Source organism: Vicugna pacos, chromosome 17 (genome assembly GCF_048564905.1).
Source record: "Vicugna pacos chromosome 17, VicPac4, whole genome shotgun sequence".
Lineage (NCBI taxonomy): Eukaryota > Metazoa > Chordata > Mammalia > Artiodactyla > Camelidae > Vicugna > Vicugna pacos.
This window is the reverse complement of record NC_133003.1, coordinates 28,017,832-28,041,796: the sequence shown is the minus strand read 5'-3', so window position 1 is coordinate 28,041,796 and position 23,965 is coordinate 28,017,832. Positions and strand designations below refer to the sequence as shown.

Sequence of the window (23,965 nt, the reverse complement as noted above, 5' to 3'; positions counted from 1 at the left end):
TGTGACATGAAGACTCAACCTGTTGCTGACTTTGAAGATGGAGGAAAGGTGGCCACCAACGAAGGAATGAAGGAAGCCTCTAGAAGCTGGAAAAAGGCAAGGAAGCTGATACTCCCCTGCAGCCTTCAGAAAGGAATTCAGTTCTGCCAATTCCTTGATTTTAACCTAGTGAGACCCAGTTGGACTTCTGACCCATAGAATTTTAAGATAATAAATTTATGTTATTTTTAAGCCACTAAATTTACAGTAATTTGTTACAGCAGCAGTGAAAAATGAATACATCTCCCTGTTTGTATTTGCCTTTTGGAAAGGTAGTCTTTTATTTTGGGGGACATTTTGTCTAAATTATTTTCCTCTTCTGTTTGGCCTTGAAAACAATAATGATTAATGCAATGAGAAAATAAAGGCAGAATTCCTAGTTTTTGCTCTAAAAGGGGGACTAGGTCTATGTTTTTTTGACCAAGGCTAGGCTGGTACATTTACAGACTCATGGAGTAGGGGGAGGAATAGCCCTCTAGTCTTTTTATTTGTTTGTTTTTGCTTTGTTTTGTCTTATGAGGGGGAGGTAATTGGGTTTATTTATTTATTTATATTTGGAGGAGGTACTGGGGATTGAACCCAGGACCTCGTGCATGCTCAGCATGAGCTCTACCACTCAAGCTATACCCTCCCCTCTACCCTCTAGTCTTTTAAGAGGTTCACCTGGAATTATGGGAACTTTTGAGGAAAGCAGTTTACTCTCAATCTCTCTCACAGATCTTTGTACTTGTCTTTCATATAACACTTTGTAATGGGGTATGACTATAATATCTTGATTAATGTCTGTGGTCTCTTTGGACTGTAAGCATTGTTAAGAGTAAGGACACTGCCAGTTTGTATTTGCTATGTGCCTAGCACAAAGCTGACACAAAAATATTTGTTAAATGATTGGATCTTTGGCTATGCAAAGATCTGGCTCTTGAGTGGCTACTGAGAAGCTAGGCTGCCCAGTGTAATAATATTAATAGTAATAATACTAAATTATATATAATACATAATTCTATTATTTTAAAGAATATTAAGATTTAAAAAATTAAAGAGAAAAACGCTATTTTCACCATGAGCTTGGGAACCTCTTGGATGATGATTATGCTTTTATGGAGATTCTTTTTTCCTGGATGCAGTTTCATACTACACTGCCTAAATGTCATTCTGGAGATACCAATTTGCTCTTGCATATGTGTGAGCGCCTTCCAAAAGTCCTCTCAGGAGGTCAGGAACAGATTGTCAGGGAAGACAATGTGCGGTGTCTTCACTTCCTGCTGGCAGCAAGCCCCAGAGTCAATCAGGCAGGGAGCCCACCCTGGGCTATTGTGCTCACGTCAGATTGTATTTCAACACTCTAACCACACAGATGGACAGTTTGGGGGCAATAAAGTTAACCACTGACTAAGTGCTGCCCCTTTGCTGGAGACATTTCTAAGAGCTACAGCTAACAGAAAGGTTGCTCTGTTTTTCCAGGAACAGTCACTTCTGGGAGTGTGAAAGTGAAATGTCATTAGTTAGACTAAACAGCAGCACAGCAAGCCCGAAGAGCACTTTCACACTAAGCTTTGAGGAAGAGTGTACCGAGGTCCAACTTTTTCCTATGCAACCTATGTCATGGCTCTGTTTTGGCACGTGTTTCTGAAAGCAAAAATTGTTTTCAAGTCAGCTGTTATTGGTTAAGGTCCTATGTTTGCAAATAACAGAAACTACCCCTGGCCAATCTAAGCTGATGGAAAGTATTGGAAAGACATGGCGTAGCTCAGAGAATGGCAATAAATGCTGAAGAAGCAAGTCTCAGGAAACATGGGAAACAGAGCTGATGAGCAACAAAAGCCAATAAGCAGCCTCATCAGGGTACCAGGAATCAGCTCACCCTTTTTCAGTCCTTGAGTATCTCTCCTCAAGATTCACATGCCCCAGAGAAGCTGACTGACCTAGGTTGGATTACTTGCCCATTTCATGACCGGAAAGGCGGGGAGCTTTGAATTCCCAGTAATTCTGTATTCAGTGGAAGAAGGATGATTTCACAAAGCTGTTGCCAGGAGGAATAGGAAGGCAAAAGCATTAAGATGCCCATTTAACAGCTTATTAACTGAGTGTGCATTCAGGAAAATTAGAATTCTCCTTGAGCCCCACAGCAAAGAGGTATAGCTACCTATGGAATCCAGGCAAGTAACTTCCTATGTGACATTAGACAAATCATAAACCCTCTCTGGGCCATAGTTTCCTCATTTATAAAATCTATTGAATGGTTTGGACCAGATGATCCCAAGTGGCTTATGAAGTAGAAAGAGCCAGAAGAGAGGATCTTCTCCCAGATACTGGGAGACGTTGGCTGACTCATTTGCCAATTCTGGGCTTCCCTGTGTGTAAAGGGGTGAACTAGACTCCTTAAGGTTACTTCTAGCTCTTAAAGCCCATGATTTTGTAAAAGGATAGGTGGAATTAGCCATGTCAGTCTTTCCCCTCAAAATCAATGGAATATCCCTGTTTTTTGGAAATATATATTGAAGCATTAAGGGATAAAAGGCCATTAAGTATACAACCTACTCTCAGATACTTTAGGAAAAAAGATTCATATAGATACATATATATGATACATAAATTTATATGTATAAAGAAAGGAGAATGTGGCCAAATGTTAAAAAATAGTGAATTTGAATAAAAAGTGTGTGGGAGTTCTTTGTGCTCTTCTTGAAACATTTCTCTAAGTGTTATTATTTCAAAATGAAGTGGAAAAAAAAAAGTCAACGGGAAGGGCAAAAGGAAATCTGTTTCTCTGCGTGCGTGTCCAAAGGCCTTTTGATGAATTATTTGTGTGACAAATGAATATTTGTACGTCTACATTGCTAGATTCAAGCTCTCCAGGGGAAGTTCTTAGTGCCAAGGCATGGACTCTAAGAATGAGTCCTTACTATTAGTGTGACAAAGCTCCACTGTGAACCTGAAAGACACTGGGTAAGGCCTATCTATTTACTGCTCCTGAGGAATATGACTAAATGGGTGGAGATTTCCTGTTGGCTTTTATGCTTTTCTTTTACGCTAACAGTTTTTTGGGGGAATATACTTCAGACACAGCATATATATTTAATGCTTTGTTCTTTTAAATATTCATCTATAATCCAATAAATGTCTCTCATGTCTCTATCAAGTACTTACTAACTTGATTTGAAGCCAAACATTACTACCTTCACACAATCACTTCTTATTGCAAATTAATTTCAGTATCTAGAAGGGTATTCATTGCAGGATCATACAAGCAAAGTATTGGGATCAACCTTAGAGTTGGAGTACTGGTTAAATCAATATATTCACATAATGGAATATTGTGCAGATGATAAAAAAGAACGAAGGAGCACCTTAAGACTGTATGTAATGATATCCAAGTTAAACATAAATGAAGCAACTCTATATGCATAAATACGGAAAAATCTCCAAGATATAATTTTAAGAGCAATGTGCAAAGTTATGTATAAGTATCACACTATTGTATTTCAAAATTGCTTGAATGAGTAAGCGATGAGTGGACAATTAATGTTTTTGCCTACTTAGCATATGCCTGTATACATATACACAGAGCATTTTCTGGGAAGAGGTACAGGAAATCAGTGACAGTGGTCAACTCTGGAGCGGGGAAAAATGGAGAAGAATCTCAGGAAGAAGTACGGGAGAGAGACTTGATTTTCACTTACAACTTTTGAATTTTGTACCAAATTTAATGTAGGACTCAATGCCCCTTCAGGAGTAGATCCTTAGGATTCTTTCTCATCATGTAGCCTCAAGTGAGGACAAATCACAGTAATCAAGGGAGTATGAGTATTCTGAATATTGGGTTCATGACTTCTCAACTTTCTGTTCCCAGCAGCTAGTCTTATTTTTGCATACAGTATATGCTTAATAATTGTTTACTGAACTGAGTTCAACTGGATTGATTTGCTTTCCTCTTAGGGGCACTTATTAGCCCTTCATGTGTTTCCCTCTGTTCTATTCTAAAGGAAAAAATATAAAACAAACGTTTATTCTCTATTCTTAAGAATTTAAAACTTAGCCAGTCAGTGGGGGTACATTGGTGCCTCCTTTTCAGAGGGAATTTTGGTATCATAAATCACCATGTACAACATACTCAGGTTGTAACCCAGCATTTTGTTAAGTGATAGATCATATATGTGTATGATCCTATTTTTATCATATTTCATCCATAGATCACTGTATGTATATATACATACATATTTGGGAGAAATTTCATCAAAATATTTTAAATGTTTCTCCTCCATGATGGATGATTTTTAATTTCCTCTCCCTGTTTTTTCATATTATTTCCTTTTTTTTTCCTGGTATATAGTTATTATCACTTTTACCAAAAAAATGAAACTATTACAAAGAGAAAGCATTCAAGTGATTCACTAGTTTTACTCTTTGACTCAACAAATACTTGTTGATTGCACCACAATATCCTATAGTTATCTTTCCTGTTTTACAGTCTGCAGAATTTTCTATGCTTTGAAGTACAAAGTACTGAAGCTAAGTACTTATGTCAAGTACGTCTGAAAAATTTAAGCCCCAGGAAAAAAAAATCAGAACAGTAGTTGTCTCTAGGGGAAGGTAAGGATGGAAATTAGCTGGGAAGGGGTATGAAGGAAATTTTAAGGGCGATGGGTAATGTTCTAAAGCTTTGGGTTACAGAAGTATATGCATTTGTCAAAATTCAACAAATTTACTCTTAAGATTTGTGCGTTCTTCTATGTGTCAATTTTACATCAAAAGGAAAAAAATACAAATTGGATTTTAGTGATATTGATGTCTGGAATTTACTTTGTTCACTTATAGCTTTATTTAAGCAACTATTTTATTTTATTTTTTGTTTTTCAGGGAAGTTGGTAATTAGGTTTATTTAATTAATTAATTTTTTAACGGAGATACTAGGGATTGAACCCAGGACCTCATGCATGCTAAGCCTGCACTCTACCACTAAGCTATACCAGCCTCCTGCCTGGAATTTACTTTGAAACACATCAAAACCAAGATATATTAATGGATGGTTTGAGGAATGGACAGATGGATAGATATACAACAAAGCAAATACAATAAAATGTTATTGTAGAATCTAGGTGATAAGTATACATATGCTCATTATAAAATTCTTATAATTTTGCACTTTAACATTTGTCATAATAAAATGTTGAGAAAAATGTAAGTATAAATTATCAATTGATATATTTATATGTTGAATATGCATATATTTTATTCTTATAAACTAAATTCAACAGATTGACTTTAGGAAGTTACTCCCCACCTAAATTCAATCTTCTTGGATAGGTAAACTTATATGTGAGATAATTAGTGACAGGACTGTCTTAATGACCGTGTTAGCTATGCAGTCACACAGGGCCCCACGCTTGGCTTGATGCCCTAATGCTGTGGTCTTGAAATTCTTCTTACTCTTTAAACAAGGGTGCTACATTTTCATTTTACACTTGGCCCTGCAAATTATGTAGCTGGCCCTGACCAATGATCAATAATAATATTACTAACATACATTATCTTCTCCTTTTGCCAGGCCCTATGTTAATTATTCCACGTACATTATTTCATTGAATCCTCAAAGAAAGAATAAAGAGGTAGGTACTATTAATAGCTCCATTTAACAGATGAACATAATAAGGCTCAAAGAAGTTATTTGCTCAAGTTCACACATTTAGCATACCCTCAGTATGCATAGTAGCACAGTACACAAACGTGTATTGAATTAGTAATAATAATAGTTATTATTTTTTAAATGTCCTCCCTTCACCCTGTCTTAAGATGAGGAATGCTTATCATTATTACTGTTATTGTTATTGTTGCTGCTGCTGCTGCTGCTGCTGTTGTTATTATTATTATTATTATTATATCAGCTCCCATTTACCAAGCACCTTCTAGTAGCCCAGAAAGCTCTGATTGAAACCTGACATGTTTTCTACAACCCAGACTCCTCACCTTTCGCATCACAACATCAAGGCCACATTTCCTGCCAGCCTAAATTAGGTCAAGTCTCCTCTTAGGATACCTTATGCTTCTTCATTATAGCAGTCATCACGGTTGTAATTAGGTAGTTGTTTCTTTAATGCCTGTCTTCCCTTCTGGACTGGAATCTCAGTGAAGACATTGATTCACTTTTTTTTTTTTTAAATAGAGGTACTGGGGATAGAATCCAGGACCTTGTGCATGCTAAGTATGCACTCTGCCACTGAGATATTACCCTTCCCCTAACAGTGACTCATTTTCATCTGTTTACCACTCTATTCCCAGCATCCAGTGTTGTACCTGGAGTGTAGCCTGCCTGCCAGGGCTTGATTATACATTTTTTCATTTAATCCTCAACCCTATGCGGTAGATATTGTTACCATCATTTTACTTCATTTACGCTCAGAGAGGTTCTGTCTGAGTTACCCCAACATAAGAGAAGCATCCACCATAACGTGGACCTACATTTGACTAACTCCAAAAATCTCTTGTCATTTTACAGCAGCCTACTGTTTCCACATGACAATCAGCTTGATATTATTTTCTATCTCCAGGCACCACTGATTCCTTTCAGCTCCTATTTTTGCTGTCTGACCTCTGAGCTCCCTAATGAAGAGGACTTGCTTTCCAAGAAGTAATTATGGCAGGTGATATAACCAGGCTGGCTGAAGTCAGGATTTTATTTTTCAACCTTGATGAGTAAAAGCAGTTGGAAATACTACCTTCTAAAAGTAAAGGATCCAATTTCCCTTTGGAACCAGCTCTTCCTTAGGGCTGGGAAACATCCCGAAGTAGTCTCTTGGGCTATGTGAATATAAAGCAATCCACCCATGTCTAGTTGGGGAAGGCCTGAAATAATTAAGGTAAAGCAAATGTAGATGCTTCAGGTTGTTAACAAGATGTCTTTTAGTAGTTTTATGCTTCTGTAGATTATTATTCCTACCAGGAAATGTTCTCCCTTAAGTGTGGATTTAGACTTCCCTATGCTTACGCATTACTGTGTAGCTTTACAGAGCTGAGAGCGTTACTCTTCGGATTATTCTTTGTTTCTGCGGGTCATAGAAATGGGATGGAAAGTAATGAGAATGCACAGGCTTATTCTCTTCAGCCAGTGCAAGAGGAGAGGCTGTGAACAAGAAATGGAGAGTGCTTGGTCATGGTGTGGATTGTTGAGTTCCACCTGTGGTGTTATTTAAAGATGGAAAATCCCAGAGGGAAGGGCATAGCTCAGTGGTAGAGTGCAGTGCTTAGTATGCACGAGGTCCTGGATTCAATCCCAGGTACCTCCATTTAAAAAAATAAGAAGAATAAATAAACCTAATTATCTCCCCCAGAAAAAATAAAAAATTAAAATTAAAAAAAAAAAGACTGAAAATCCCAGACCTTAGGAACTGAACTGATGACATATTGTGTTGTACTCTGTCTTTTGTAGGACACAGGGCAAGAGAACAACATCTGGTGGTGGTAGAGTTTCCAGAGCAGCTAGGTTTGTGCCATTCTGAGGATTAGCTTAGACTGTGGACCTCTCAGAGTAGTCACTGCTAATAGCAGTGTCAGTTACCCTCTCCATTACACTTCTTTTCTAATATTCCCAAGCATTCTGAAAAGACCTGTTAACCGTCCCAGCCTGACCTGTTGTGCTCTTGAGCTTGTTCTACTTTCTTGGAAAAATATCAACAACTTCCCAACGTTGTTGGTAGAAACAATGGTGACAGCCATCTGTGCAAGACAGTGGTACCCAGTGGTCTCATAAGGGTGAGAGACAGTAAGGCCACAGCAGGTCCAGAAAGTTGGGGCAGAAGTACAGGAGGAACTGCTTCTGAGAACACAAGAGCTACATAAGAAATATGAAAGAGGAGGAGGTTGCTTTTTCCAGGAAATAGGCTATGAGGGCTAATGCCATCATAATTTGAACACTAAAAGTAAGTATGATCTTATTTGTAGTCACTGCCTGGTGAGATGTGATGTACTATATTTGTTACTCTGTATGCCATAGCCAGTCTCCAAGATGGTTCCCAATGATCCTTGCTTTTCTGTATTCATGTCTTTATGTAGTCCTCCACAACAGATCAGGGCTAGTCTATGTAAATAACAGTGTATGGCAGAGGTTATAGTGGGTGACTTCCAAGGACAGGTGGTAAAGGACTTGCAATGTCTGCTTTGGTCTCTTGGATTGGTTGCTTTTGGGGTAGGCCAGCAGTCATCTCATGAAGGCTCTTAAGCAACTCTGTGGAGAGGCCCACAAGGGGAGGAACTGAGGCCTCTACCAACATCCAGCACCAACTTGCCAGCCACGTGAGTAAGCCATTGAAGGTGGATCTACCAATGCCATTCAGGCTTTCAAATGACTGCAGCCCCAGCTGACATTGACTGAGCCTCAGGAGAAAACCTTAGCCAGAACTTCCCAGCCTAGTGGCTCCCATATTCCCAGCCCATAGACACTATAAGAGAAAATAAATGTTTATTATGGTGTTAAGCCACTAAGTCTTGGGATAATTGGTTATGCATCAATAAGTAAAACATTTATAAAATATAAAATATTCTATAGAATAAATGTCTATGTGAAACTCTGCCTAAGTAGGTCAGCAAAGTCTTCAGAAAAAAAGGGACATGAGCTGAGTCTTCAAAGATGAGTAGGAGCTTTAGGTGGAGATAAAGTGGAGAAAGGGGAATCATTTCAGGTTGACTCTAGGGCCAAAAGTAAGAAGGCATAGCTTGTTTGAAAAAACAGCAATTAGTTCAGCATGACTGGGGTGCGGTATGTTTAAAGAATGAGGTAGAGAGAGATTAGAGGAGTAAGTAGACAGGAACCAGCTCACAAAGGACCTTATATGCTATGTTCATGTATTTGTTTCTTTATCGCAAAGGCAATGAGGGGCCACTGAAGATTTTTTAAGCAGGCAAGTTACATGATCAATTGTACATTTTAGAATGATGGCCAATGTAAGATGGATTGGAGGCAGAAAGACCATTTAGAAGCAACTGCAAGTCCAAATGAGAAACGATTAGAGCCTGAATTAAGGCCTTACCAGTGTGAAGAGAGAAGTGGAAATGGATTCAGAGGGCTTTAGGAGGTATAATTTTCAGAATGTGAGGGATGAGAGAAAGGGAGGATGTGGGATTCAGGAAGAGGAGCAAGTTTTGAAGGGGTAAGTTTGAGTGGTGTGTAGGGCATCCAGGTAAACATGTACAGTGGGCAACCAGAAACACTGGTCAGGCATGGAACCCAAGAGGCAACGAGGTCAGGCTGAAAATGGACACTTAAGTTCTGAAGGCTTTTTCATGCAAGCATCTCTTATTTAAATGTAAGTAATTCCATAGGTGAAATGAAATTGAAATACAGTTTAGGGTTTTAGATTTGTCTTTCACTGATAGCAAAGCCACTTAGATATCAGATTTACAGCAAGAAACTGGGATAGAGTTGGAGAAACGAAGTTAGAGCTTGGTATAGGTAGTGAGGATAACTTGAAGACTATTTTTTAGTATCTTCCAGTTTTGCTTAGGATTCAACCATCAGCAGAATCTGGTGACTAATTAGATATAGAAATTGAAGGAGTGGGAAAAGTCTAAAAAAATATTATATCCCTCCCCCAAAGTTTCCTTTTTAGAACTACTTTCTTTTTATCATAACATTTTTTGATCTATGCCCCATTTCTATATCATTGTTTTCATTTATTTTGAATTAAATCTTGCTTCTGTTTACTTCACCTATTTTCTAAAATTTGTATCAGTTTCATGATCTTCTATGTCCTCCTTTTTTCCCCTTCCTGCTTTTTGTGAACAAAAGAAAATAAAACATCTCCCTTTATTGACTATATAATTGAGACAGACTCATTTTTAAAAAATACAGTTGATCCAAAAAAGCAGGAAGTAAACTAAATTACATAAACCTCATCAGGCACTAATAAGCATTGTTAAAATTTTGTGAACTTGGTTCCAACCATCTCCTCATACATATATTTGTGTATGTATGCACATGGTATGACATACACAGAATCATAATCTACATAGCTTTCTGTAAACTGAGCCTTTCATTTTGCAACATGTTGCAGACACCTTCCACATCTATATAGATCTGTTCCAGCATTTTAAAGAGAAACATAGTATTACACTATACAATGCCATAATTTAATCAACTATTCCCACATAGTTGAACATTTGGGTCATTCCCAAAGGCTTTCATTTAATTAGCAATGCCATGGTAAACATCCTCATCACGTGTCTTTGTTTATTCATGGATTCATTAATTCATATAAAACACAGCTCAGAGCCCCAACTCATCAAGGTGGATGAGAGTTATTTCTGGGATTTTTTCTCCCACTGCAGTGAACTAAACAAGACCTCTAGGGTTTGAGAGGTCCTAGGAAACTGGATTGGAGTTATGCTGTTGATCCTCCTTTGTCTGGCCACAAACAGCCCTCTCCAGAGGTCCTGGTCTTGGTCTTCTCTACTCTCAGCAGGAAAGCAGCCACCCAGCACTTCTACAGCTGCTTTCGGAGTCTCAGTGCTTAGTGACTTATCTCTCAGGCATCCTGCAGCCATCCAAACCTGAGTCTGTTCTTTTCTGGATCTCTGAGAGAGGGAGATACTCGGAAATCCTAAAATTCCACAACCCATCCTTAGCCTCAATGCTGTCTTTATATTAGTGAAGGCTATTTTCTTAAGGAGATGGGGGAAAGGGGAACTACCACTCAATCTTTCCATACAAACCTATAACAGATCACTAGACAGCTGACTTTGGAGGAGTCACTTAACCTCCTGAAACCTCAAATTCTTTATCTATAAGATAACAACAAATACTAACTCCATGCAGCCAGTTGTAGAGACCAGAAAACATTTGTCTTTAGCTCCTCTCGTTCTCTCACTCCCACTCACATTCTGCCTCCTGAACCTGCAAAACAGATCCAGAATCTGACCACTTCTCTCCACCTCCCCTGCTTTTACCTTGGGCCAAGCCTCCTTCATGTCTCACCTGGATCTTTGCAGCAGCCTCCTAATAAGTCTTCTTGATTCTGCCCTTGTTCCCCTGTGATCAATTTTCAATGCAATAGCCCATGAGTCTTTTAAAAAGGATGATAGCTTTGCATTTAACTTTGAGGAAAAAGCAAAATTCTTAGACTAACCTAGAAAGAAAGATTTCCTATATGATTTAGTGCCATCTGCTCCACTTCTCTGACCTCAATTCCAACCATCCTCTTCTTCATTCACACTCCTCTTGCCAAAACATGTCAAGCACACCTTTTGCATTAGCTATTTTCTTTGCCTCTATCCTCAAGAATAACAGCTCTCTCCAACCAGGCATTTGCTCAATTACCTTTCTTAGTATTCACATACCCAGCTTCGTTTTTCTCCACAGCATTTATCACCGACATATAGTATGTTTACTTATTTATTATTTATCTCTTAAAATGAGAATATCAGCCTTTTAAAGGAAGGGACCTGTCTATTTAGTTTTTCAGTGCTGGAGTAGTTCCTAGCACACATTAGAGGCCCACTAAATATTTGCTGAATAAATAAATGGACAATCATAATAATCATTATCTTTCAGAGCTGGAGCGAGGATTCATTTTGATAGCGTAGTGCCTTCTGGAGAGTGAGGACTATGTGAATATAGATTGTTGTTGTATCATCATTAAAATATTCATACTAGTCTTTGAAGAATACATTAGAAAAAGGGTATTCCAGCATAGAACTGATCGGAGCAGACGCTTACATGTCGGATATACCCTGTATGCAGGTGAGACCTGCACTAAAATGTGTGAGAAAAATCGATATTGGTAAGATCACCTGCATCTGAATCATCCAGACAGTTTGTTCAAAAGGCAGATTCTCCATCTTACATCTACTAAAATTGACTCTTCAGGGGAAAGGCACTGCAAGCCAGTTTTTAAATTAACATCTGATACCTACTAACAGTTAAAGAACCTTTGGAAAACTGCTGGCTGCAGAAACAAAGGCAGCTTCTGACTTTAACAGCTCCCCCTTCTTAATATTAAAATCCTCTTTCCAGCTTTGACCCCACTCCCTCAGCTAGTCCTGCACTGGATTATTTGAAATAAAGTAATTGAGTTATGATCCTGTTTCTGCAAGAATCTCATACAAATGCTGTTCTGGTACCTCTTTTTCAAAACAATGTAAATAGCATTCTAGAATTTCATTTTTTATTCTTTATCAGCTGCTAATATAAAAATGAAAAATAAATGTTTCTATCAAATACTTTAATGTTTCTTTCTCTGCTTCTTAGTATTTTCTTATGTAATAGAAGAGAATGTTTTTCCTATGTCTGATGCTTTTTTTAAGTCAGTGTGTTTCTTTTCACCAATGTCTTACATCAGGACAGCTAGTTTCATAGTCAGTCCTATTGGAAACGTATCTGGGAAGAGGAAGGGGGGAATGATAGATACATTGTTCACCAGTTTTTGATGTTATATAGCTAAACATGACTTTATTATACCATTCTCTAGAATCTGAGAGTTGGCGGTCCGGGACGAGTGCTGAAACAGACACTTGGTGCCTGTAGCTTGTTGGTCTACTTCTTTACTGCTCCAGCCTACGTCAAAGGGCTTCTATCACTGACTTGAAACTTGAGCAGAATGGGTAAAAGAATGGCAGCACTAGTTGTGTAACTATTATGAAATTAAATTACACAGTTTGAATCCACATTAACAGATATTAAATGTTAAAGTAATAAAATGATACCTCTGGCAAATAAAATTGAAACAAAGTCTGAATCTTAATGAAGAGGGATCAAGAGAGAGAATACAATGTGTTCCAGACTTTTGCATCCACTCCCAACAGCACTGTTTTAGCTTTTAAAATCCTCTTTCAAACAATTAGGAAATCAAAACAAAAGTCTTTTTTCTCTCTCAAAGGGGTTCAAAACTTCAAGGGCATTCTTTAATGAGTCTATCTTTATGTATCCTTTTTCTGAACCCTCCGTAAGATCTAATCTTATCCTTTTAGAGCCTCTATAGTACTTCCTTTTATCATTTCCAGTCCTATTACTCTTCCTTGATTTGTGGTACGTTCTTGGCCAGTTGTAAATTCCCTTAGGCAGAAACTGTGTATTCTCCTTTTTGTACCTATCAACAGTATTTATTGTATTCTCAACGGCCAGCAAAGTGAGGCAAGACCTACAAAAGTATAAATTATAAAACCAACAGTTTAGCTTGGGAGAAAAATCTCACCCATGTAAAACTGTAGCAATTACTGTAAAAGAGTGTATAAGTATATGACTAATAGTAACAGGAGACTTGATCCTGTACAGTTCTGTCCTGGGAGATGCAAGACCACTGAAGAAGGTGAGAATGGATGCCTGCGCTCTCACCACTAAGCAAATTCAGTCTCAGGATCTACAGTAAAAATCTCCGTGGTCTAGAGAGTAGTAGCTGTCCTCTGAGAGTAGAGCTGCTCAGATTCAAATGGAAAACAGGGCAGTGAACTTCTCCAAGCTATTACAGCGAGCCAAGGCCAAAGCACTCGGTTCAGTTTTTCTGGATTCCATAATTTCTGGGATTTATTTATGCTTCAAGGGGTGAGGGGCACCTGAAATTGGTCATTAACATTAGCCAGGCAGGTGAAGCCAGTGCCAAATTTAATTTGAATTAGAAAAATAAAGATGGTTGAAATTCCTGCATGCTATGAAGCAGCTGATAAAGTTACATGGATTATGGTGGTCACAGGTTGTTTTTTGCCTCCCAATGTGCCTTCATCAGCCCTAACTCAGTTTTCCTTTAGGAATTCTCCTTACTGCATTCAGAGTCCACTAGATTCAGACAGGGCTCTGCTCCCAGTTCTGAGAGTAGAGCATGTGACTCATATCTAACCAACCAGCACACAGAATTCTACTTATCACAGTGTTGGTTCTAGTATGGGTATGACCAATTCAAGATAGGAGTGAATTTCAAGAACTGCTTAAAAATTTCCAGGAAGAAATGCTCTCTATTTTTCCATTGGACTTCAATCTGGGAGGATGTGACACTGAAGATTTGAGGTGTTTTGGGAAAGGAGGGGAGAATCTCATAGATAAGAGCTCAAGAATAAAATCAATTGAATGGAAGGCAGAAGCCAGAAATGGAGAGCAACCAAATCCTGGTGACACTGTTGGAGGCTTTGGATACAGCCCCAATAAGGGAAGATATACACTGACGTTTTAAGTTAATCAATCACAAAATTTTGCTTTATTGTGTAGTAAATTCACTTGAGTGAATTTTCTGTCGCTTGCAACCAAAAGAGTTCTAAATGATATATACATACATTCTAAATTATATGGTACTTATGTTTTGGTTAGAAGGGACTAAGGAGTACAGTCAGGGCAGAGCCAGTTAGGGAAGGCTTTATGAATAAAATGGAGCTTGAATAAGTCAAAAAGAGATGAGAAGGTGAGAGCCAAGGTGGCGGAGTACAGAGACTCACAGCTCACCTTCTCCCACAAATACACCAAGAATTACATCTACAAACCCAATGAATGGCACAGAACACCTACTGAACTCTGGCAGAGGGTCTCTTGTTTCGAAATACAGGAGGATTGTCAAAAAATCTGATAAGCAACAAGTATATACTGTATAGCATAGGGAACTACATTCAATATCTTGTAGTAACTTTTGGTTAAAAAGAATATGAAAATGAATATATGTATGTTCCTACATGACTGAAGTATTGTGCTGTACACCAGAAATTGACACAACATTGTAAACTGACTATACTTCAATTAAAATATATATGTATATGTGTGTGTGTGTATATATATGTATATATGTGTGTGTGTGTGTGTGTGTATATATATATATATGAAAAAGATAAGAAGACAGAAAAGGGAGAAACTGCATGACTAAAAGCCTTGGAGTAAGAATGAGGACACTAGATGAGTGGAGCCCAGGGAAGAAGAGGACAAATGTTAGGGTGGATCTGGACAGGGCTAGGGTGAAGCTAGGGTGGGCTAGGTTATGGGTGAGCCACAAAACTGAGGTAAAGGGATTTAATGTAATGGGAATAGGAAGGTACTGGTAGTTAAGAAAGATTAGATCATATTGAGCATGGTTATAGGCGGAAGAACCTGATATCAGGAAGACTGACTTCCTAAATTTATGCATTAATATAAAATTCAAGAGGTACTATATTGGGACCAGCAATGGTGAAGAAGAGATAGAAGAGACAGAAATGAAAGTTAATTGTAATAACCTATAATGAGAAAATATATGAAAAAATATGTGTGTTTAATTGAATCACTATGCTGTACACCAGAAACTAACACAGCATTATAAATCAACTATAGTTCAATTAAAAAGTAAAACAAACAAAACACAGCAAGAGCTAAGTAAACAGGTTTTTTTAGATAATATCAAGGCACCAGAAGTGAGTGGAAATAAACCCTTATGCCGACCTGCTACCAGAACATCTGTCATATACACCATCGACTACTCAGAAGAAACAAATAGCAAAAGCTTCCCCAGAGATGTGCCAGCCCAGATGCCAGGAATATGAAAATCACATGGTTTTGGTAATTTTCATTAGAATATTATTTTAAGAAAAAAAGGAATGAAAGCTATTTTAGGGGAAATACATACAGGTTTTGTTAGATATGAACAATTAGGAAGATGGATGTATTACATATAGCTGGTTTCAGCCTTTGAAAACTACAGGCAGCACATACATACTAACTTGAACCAAAGTTAAACACAAAAAGGAGTGGGGAATTGAGGAGATTTGGTAAGAGAGAGCCAAATTTCCCATCACCACATCAGGTCAGGATTCCCTTTCTAAGGCTGTATTTCTGCAATGAAGATAATATTTTGAAATTTTTTATGTGTCCGTTTCTTTCCATCTTCATTGCCAATATTCTAGTCCAAGTCATTATTATCTCTCACCTCGATGAATGACTGAAGTTGCTTCTTATAGTGGTTTTTCCACTTCATTGTTATCTTCTCCTCTGTGTCAGGAGTCCCCAAGACCCCTGTTCAATGATTTGCTAATAAGACTTAACCGGATTCAGAATACATATAGTTATACTCATGGCTATGATTTATTATAGAAAAAAGATTCAAAGAAAAATCAGCAAAAGGAAAAGATACATGGGGCAAAGTCCAGCGGGGAGCCAGACCCAAGCTTCAAAGTGTCTTTTCCAACTGGAGTTGCACAGAATGTGCTTCACTACCCTGGCAATAGATTGTGACAACACATGTAAAATGTTGCCACCCATGGAAGCTTATTTAAAACTCAGCACCTAGGGATTTTTCTTTTTTCTTTTTTTTTTCGGTGGGGGGCTACAAATCACATAGACATGTTCTACCTAGGAGGTATCAAAATTTCAATTTCCTCAAAGGAAAGCAGGTGTTGAGCATAAAGCACATTGCTTATACAAACAGTTTAGACCAAGTGAGTCACTCTTACCAATTGGGTGGTAGAAATCCTCCCAAAATCCAGACACTCACCAAGGACCAATCTTGTAAGCCAGACTTTCAAAGGATAGTAGTCAGGGCTGCTATGTTAACTCATTTCCGCACATTTCTAACCCATTCTCCTGTCAATAACCAGAAGGAATCTTCTTAAAAATATAAGCCAAATTATGTGTATTGTACCTGGACTAAAATCCAAACTCTTTACCATAGTCTATAAGTCCCTGTATGATGTAGGGGGGAGGTAATTGGTTTATTTATTTAATGAAGGTACTGGGGACTGAACCCAGGACCTCATGCATTCTAGGCATGTGCTCTATCACTGAGCTGTACCCTCCACCCTATAAGTCCCTGTATGATATCATCAACTCCTTCCCTCCAAACTCATCTCTTGCCACTCTCCTCAGCCTCACCCTCCAGCCACACTGGCCTCCTCTAAGTTTCTAAAATATCACTGCCCAATAGAACTTCCCCTGATAATGGAAATGTTCTTCTGCACTGTCCAGTCATCTGTTGGTGTCTAACAACCAAACTCAGCTATTGAGCACCTGAAGTATGGCTAGTGCAGCTGAGGAAATGAACTTTTAAATTTTATTCAGTTTTAATTAATTTAAATGTAAATAGCCACATGTAGCTAGGAGTTACCATTTTAGACAGTGCAGCTCCAGAACACATTGAACTCCTCTCATTTTAAGGCTTTTTATTGTATGGGGAATTACAGATCGAATTAAAATGCTCGGCGGGGGTGGGAAGAGATAGACTGGGAGTTCAAAATTTGTAGATACTGACAGGCATATGTAGAATAGATAAACAAGATTATACTGTACAGCACAGGGAAATATATACAAGATCTTGTGGTAACTCACAGCAAAAAAAAAATGTGACAATGAATGTATGTATGTTCATGTATAACTGAAAAATTGTGCTTTTCACTGGAATTTGACACAACATTGTAAAATGACTATAACTCAATAAAAAAAGTTTAAAAAAATAAAAATAAATAAAACGCTTGAATCACATAGTTTATTAAATTAACTTAAAACACACAGTGCAAAGCCAGGGGAAAGGGACAGGGCAAGTTAACACACTGTTAGGAAAGGGTGCAAGAAAGGTGGAAGGGTCACACTACTTAAATCCTAGCTCATGTAATGCCATATGTCCTACATTTGTCTGCTGCATCAGCCTTCTCTGCTGATGGACAGAGCTGAGGTTCCAGCAAGTGGGTCCTCAGAGAGAAGATGCCCTGGGCCAATGATACCCACTGGCTCTACCAGAAAGGCGCAGGGACAAGTACATTGGGACAATAGCTGTAGCTTGCCAGTTACCCTGCTGAACAGCTATGAGTTTTCATGTTTTGGGCAGAGGACAGATGGACCAGAAGAGTTATTACTAGTGAGTGGCTGGATTAAGACCTCATAAATATTAAGTGCTCATGTATATTTAGTGTACCCTAGAAATTAAGTATCTCGTTTATATTTAATTTGTCATGAATATTTATTTCGTGCCTAAGTGCCATATGTATATTTAGTGCCTCTCAAATATTACTCTTCGTCCTTTAACTCCTTTCTGTTTACATTTAACACACTCATGCTCTACCCACTAACTACTTATCTACACTTAACACATCTTACGAGTTTCATTTATCCCATGTTTTTTCTTTTCTTCTGCATCATAACTCAATATTATCAAATAGTGTAATTAACGTACACTGTACCTCTGCACATGTGTTTTCTTTGTATAGTGACAATCCTCTGGCTCATCCCATAACAAGCTCCTATATAGCCTTTAGGTCTCAGTGGAAATGTCACCTTCTCTGCAAGGCCTTCTCTGATCACCCACGGGCTATAGACTGAACTGTGTCCCTCCTCAAATTCATAGTTGAAGCCCTAACTCTAATATGACTGTATTTGGAGACAGGGCCTTTAGGGAAGCTGAATGAGGTATAAGTGTGGGACCCTAATCTGGTAGGACTTGTGTCCTTATAAGAAGAGAAGGAGACACCAGACATCCCTCTCTCTTCTTGTACACACTAAGGAAAGGCCATGTGAAGACACAGCAAAAAGGCAGCCATCTGCAAGCCAGGAAGAGAGGTCTCACCAGAAACAAACCCTGATGGCATCCTGATCTTGGACATCTGGCCTCCAGAGCTGTGAGAAAATACATTTCTGTTGTTTAAGCCACCTGGTCTGTGGTATTTTGTTATGGCAGCCTCTGAACTGTTTTTACTCATGATACTTCTAACACTGAATATGTGGATTTTCTCCTCACACTAACCAATCCTCCAGCTCTCCAGATACCAAGTGTGTTTTCAACAATTAAATTCTAACACTATATACCTGGAGTTAGCCTCAGACCCCACAAGTTAAAGGGTGCAGTTGCACAAAACTGCCCCCACTTCAGACACCAGTCACAAGTCCCAGGTACTTGTGACCAACTGACCAATCAGGAATTCCCACAAGTCCCTCCTCAGATTTGATAATTTGCTAGAACAGCTCACAGAACTCAGGGAAACACTTTACTTACCACTACTAGTTTTAAAGATACAACTCAGAACAGCCAAATGGAAGAGATGCACAGGCGAGGTATGGGATAAGGAGTGCAGAGTTTCCATCGTCTCTCCCAGCACCTACCTGCATTAATCAACCCAGAAGCTTTCCAAATCCCATCATTCAGGGATTTTTATGGAGGTTTCACTATGTAGAAATGACTGATTAAACCACTGGTGATTAACTCAGTCCCCAGCCTCTCACCCCTCCCAGGGGGGTTGAAAATTCCAAGCCTCTAATTATGCCTTGGTCTTTCTGGCAGTCAGTCCCCGTCCTGAAGCCATCTAGGAGCCCCCAGCCACTAGTCATATCATTAGCATACAAAAGACCCTCTTATCACTCCAGAGATTCCAAGGATTTTAGGGGCTGTATACCAGTAACTTGGGACAAAAACCAGACTAATGCACCATCTATCAGATCCATCTAAAGTAGGTCTTCCCCATTCCCATTAATCTCTAGCTTATCACAGTGTTTACTTCTTCACACATAATTCATCATTATTTTAGTTATCTGCTTGTTTACTTTCTTTTTACCTGTTTCCCCCAATAAAATGTAAGCTCTGCTAATGGCTACAGCAATGTCCGTTTTGCTCATATTTATAACCTCAGCAAGTTATCAATGAATATTTCTGAATAGAACTTCAAAGCACACATTCAAAAATGAATGAATGAAATTCTAAAGTACATATTAATGTTTGACAATAAACAAACCTATAAATCAGCAACCCTGACTCCTGAAAATTATTTGGAATGCATGTATGTGCCTGAAGTCAGAATTTCTTTCATTATGGTAAAACATATATAACATAAAATTCACCACTTTTAACCATGTTATTTATACAGTTCAGCAGCATTAAGTCCAACCACGTTGTTGTTCAATCATCACTGCTATCCATCTCTAGAATTTTTTCATCTCAAATTGAGACTCTGTATCCATAAAAAAATAACTTCCTATTCTCTCCTCCCAACCGCTGGCAACCACGAGTCTACTCTCTGTCTCTATGAGTCTGACTACTGTGTTATGTGGTAATTCTATGCTTAACTTTCTTGAGGAATTTCTATATTGTTTTCACTGTGAGTGACTGCATCATTTTACATTCCACTGGCAATGTACAAGGATCCCAATTTCTACACATTTTCTGGGTTTTGTTTGTTTGTTTTTGGTAATAGCCGCACTAATGGGTGTGAAGTGGTTTCTCACTGTGAATTTGTTTTTCCTTAATGATTAGTGAAATTGTGTTTATTGGCCATCCATATATCTTCTTTTTTTTTTTTAATGGAGGTATGGGGATTGAACCCAGGACCATGCACTCTACCACTGAGCTATATCCCTTCCTCCCTGTGTATCTTCTTTGCAGTAATGTCTATTTAAGTCCTTTGTCCATTTTTCAATTGGGTTGTTTTTTCCTGTTCAAGTTGTAGGAGTTCTTTGTATATTCTGGATATTAATCCCTTATCAGATTAATGATTTGCATATCTTTTCTCCCATTTCATAGGCTGCTTCTTCACTCTGTTGATGGTATCCTTTAACACAAATTTTTAAATTTTGATGAAGCCCAATTTACCTGTTTTTTTCTTTTGTTGCCTGTGCTTTTGCTGTTATATTGAAGACATCATTGCCAACTCCAATGTCATGAAGTTTTGCCTATGTTTTCTTCTAAGAGCTTTATAGGTTTAGTTCTTAGGTTTAGGTCTTTGATCCATTTTGAGTTATTTTTGTATATGGTGTAAGGTAAGGGTCCAACTTCATTCTTTAGCATATGGATATCCGGTTTTTCCAGCACCATTTGTTGAAAAGACTATCCTTTCCCACTGAATGGCTTTGGCACCCATGTTGAAAATCATTTGATTGTATATACAATGGGTTATTTCTGAGCTCTCTATTCCACTCCATTGGTGTATATGATTGTCTTTATACAGTATTACATGATTTTGACAACTATAGCTTTGAGGTAAGGTTTGCAATCAGGGTGTGTGAGTCCTCTGACTTCTTCTTTGAAACCAAATTTTATATTCACTTACTGAATAAAAAATTATTTGCAGGGGCTGTCATCTTAGCAACCTTGCAAAAAGACATATTTCAGAGCAATTATTTTAAATAAGAACTGGTCTTTGCAAATTCTTCAAAATAAGGTGTCTAGTAACAGTGGTCTTAGTTTGGAGTCATTATATTTCTTTTATTTTCCTTATACAAAACTCTTACACATACTGGAATTGGAATTTGCAGTGTCCTAGTCTTTTGTGCAGGCTGGCACAGCCTCGCTGGGAAATTAGCCAAAGAAGACTTCCTGGATTAAATTTAACTTAGGTAACTCTTTCAGTTTGGGCTATCAGACTCCATTAGCTTGCCCAGAATACAGAAGAGAACAAACATGTTCAAAACAAGCTGTTTGGGATTTTGTCAGGCAGGGCTGCTATACATTCAACGTTAGACTATTAAAAAAAGAAAAGTCAATGAGAAACATCATGACAGAAAATCGAAGGCAAACTCTCAGACTGAGGCAGAGCCTTGCTGCACTGTCTCTGTAAATGATAAAAAGAGAATTGAGCTTATGAGTTTAATTAAGACTTTTTTTTAAAAAAATGGAGGTACTGGGGATTGAACCTGGGACCTTGTACCCACTAAGCATGCACCCGACCACTGAGCTACACCTACCCTCTTCAAGTTTATTTTAGCATGGTCTTTAGGTTTTCTCTCCATTTCACATTGTGCAGAAGAAAAATTATAGTTTGAGAAACTTCCTGGCATTTTGCTTTCCTCCTAACAGAGGTAGGGTGGGGTAGTAAGAAAGAATGTTGGACTGTGCCTAAGGAGGTCTGGCTTCCAGCAGAATTTTGCCACTGACTTGCTATGGGAGCTAAGTCACTGGCTCTCTCAGCTACAATTTCCTGAACCATGGGTTGAAAAAATTCCTGGATCTCTAAGAACTAACAGCTCTAGTAATATGACACAATAGCTTTTTTTTTTTTAACTTCCCTTAGATATTTTTCTTATTATTCTCTAATTTATTTTTAAAAAACGGTGCATAACTGTTATTAGCATTCATTCATGTTTCGTCTGCTCTACTAAATTGTATGATCCTAGAAAACATATCATATTCAGTTTGCTATCCCTCACAGTTTAACACTGTAACTTTTAGAAGTTATATATTTGAAAGAAGGGAGAATGTGTTGAACCATCTTTTTTTATTTGTTTGTTTTGAAGATTATTTTTCAATGACAAATGTTTCATTTTTTGCTAAAATAAATATCCTTTAGCTAGGTGATAATGGTTATACTATAGTAATGACATTTCCCCCTATTTTGTCCAATTAAAAATAATTTGTGGATTATTATATAATAAAAAAAAAACCCAGAAGCAATGCACTATGTTAGTCAGTATTCTATTATACTGCTTTTTTGGTAAATAAACTCCCAGGGAAGATTTCCTACGAGCACCTGATGTGACAAAAGGCTAACGTAATGAATCAGGATTATTTATCATGTGTAACTATGTTAGTCATGACTCCCATAGTTGTAAATGTCTGAAGATCTAGCTCAAACTAGTCCAACCAAAAAGGAAAATTTATTTGACTCATGCATCTGAAAAGTTCAGGCTTGGGTGAATCCAGAGCCAAGTGATCTCATTAAGACTTTAGTCTTTTTCTTTCCACTACTTGATTTTTTTTCTGTTGACTCCATTCTGGGGCCAGCTCTTTATTTATAGTGATAAGGCTGCTAACAGCTCCAAGCTTACATGATATACTCTCAGTCATCCTAGTGTTAGGATAGTGCCTCTTTCAGAACAGTTCTAATGACTCTCAGAGTTGAGTTGCATTGTCTGATTGAGTTAGGCAGAGGGATGCGCCTGTGTTCAACATTGCTCTAGGTATATGGAATACACTGATTGGCTAGGATTGGGTTATGCGCCCACACTGGAGTCCAGGGGTAGTATTTACCTCCTCCTGAGCCTCATGGACTGAGGATGATATGAAGTTGCTCCCTTTTGGGAAACTGGGGACTCTTAAGCAGAATAAGGTACAATGGGTGATGGGCAAGTAAGAGCAGTGGGAATTCACAACAAAAAAACAATCTTAGTTCTGTAAAACAAACTATTTTTAATACTGTTTTTATATAAAACTAATTAACTGAGAAGTCAACTCTAAATACAAACTTGTTTCTAGCATCTAACTTCTAAACCTTTCTGATGTAGCTCTGTACATTGCAAAAGCTTTAATGCAAAAGCTGACTCACGTCAGTTATGCATTACATTTGGCTGCAAGTGACAGATCTAACTACAGTGGCTTAAACAGATAAGGGTTCATTTTTAAGGAGTTCAGAGGCAAGTTGTTGCTGGCATTGGTTTGGTGCCTTATGGATGTGAAGCCTCGTGATATTTTCCTCATGGTCCCAAAATGGCTGCTGGAATTTGGGGCTTCAGGTCCAGGTTGGCAGTAGGAGGAAGCAGAGGAGTACAAAGGGGCAAGAACTGCTTGCTATATTTTTTTTTTCCCGTGTGCTTTTTAAAGAGTATAACCAGATGCTTTAATCAACACTTTTGCATACATCTTATTCATCACATGGTCACATATATCATCTATGGAGACTGAGAAATACATAGTCTTTTAATTGGACTCAGTGCCACCCCAAATTAAACCAGGCTGCATTACTAAGGAAAAGAGGGATAATGGATACTGGGGGGCTGTCTTAGTCAGTTGGGCCTGCTCTAACAAAATACTGTAGACTGGTTGGCTTAAACAATAGATAGATAAACTTCCTAGTTTTGGTGCTGGCTTATTGGGTTCCAGAAGAACCAAATTCCTGGCTTGCAGACGGCCCCCTTCTTCTTGTGTCTTCATGACAGAGAGAGACAGAGCTCTGTCTCTTCTTATAAGGACACTAATCATATCATGGGGCCCCACCCTCATGACCTCAGATAAACCTAATTATCCCGCAGTTCCAAATACCATCACAGTGGGGGTCAGAGCTTCAGCATATGAATTTTGAGAGGACACAA

The 23,965-nt window shown here is 38.2% G+C and overlaps 1 non-coding gene across 1 annotated transcript; it reads right to left on the bottom strand.

Annotated features, from left to right (window-relative positions):
* Nucleotides 1-16,689: 16,689 nt before the first annotated feature.
* TRNAS-AGA (transfer RNA serine (anticodon AGA)) lies at nt 16,690-16,761 on the bottom strand. Its single transcript has one exon. It is a non-coding gene; the product is annotated as a tRNA-Ser (tRNA).
* Nucleotides 16,762-23,965: the final 7,204 nt, after the last annotated feature.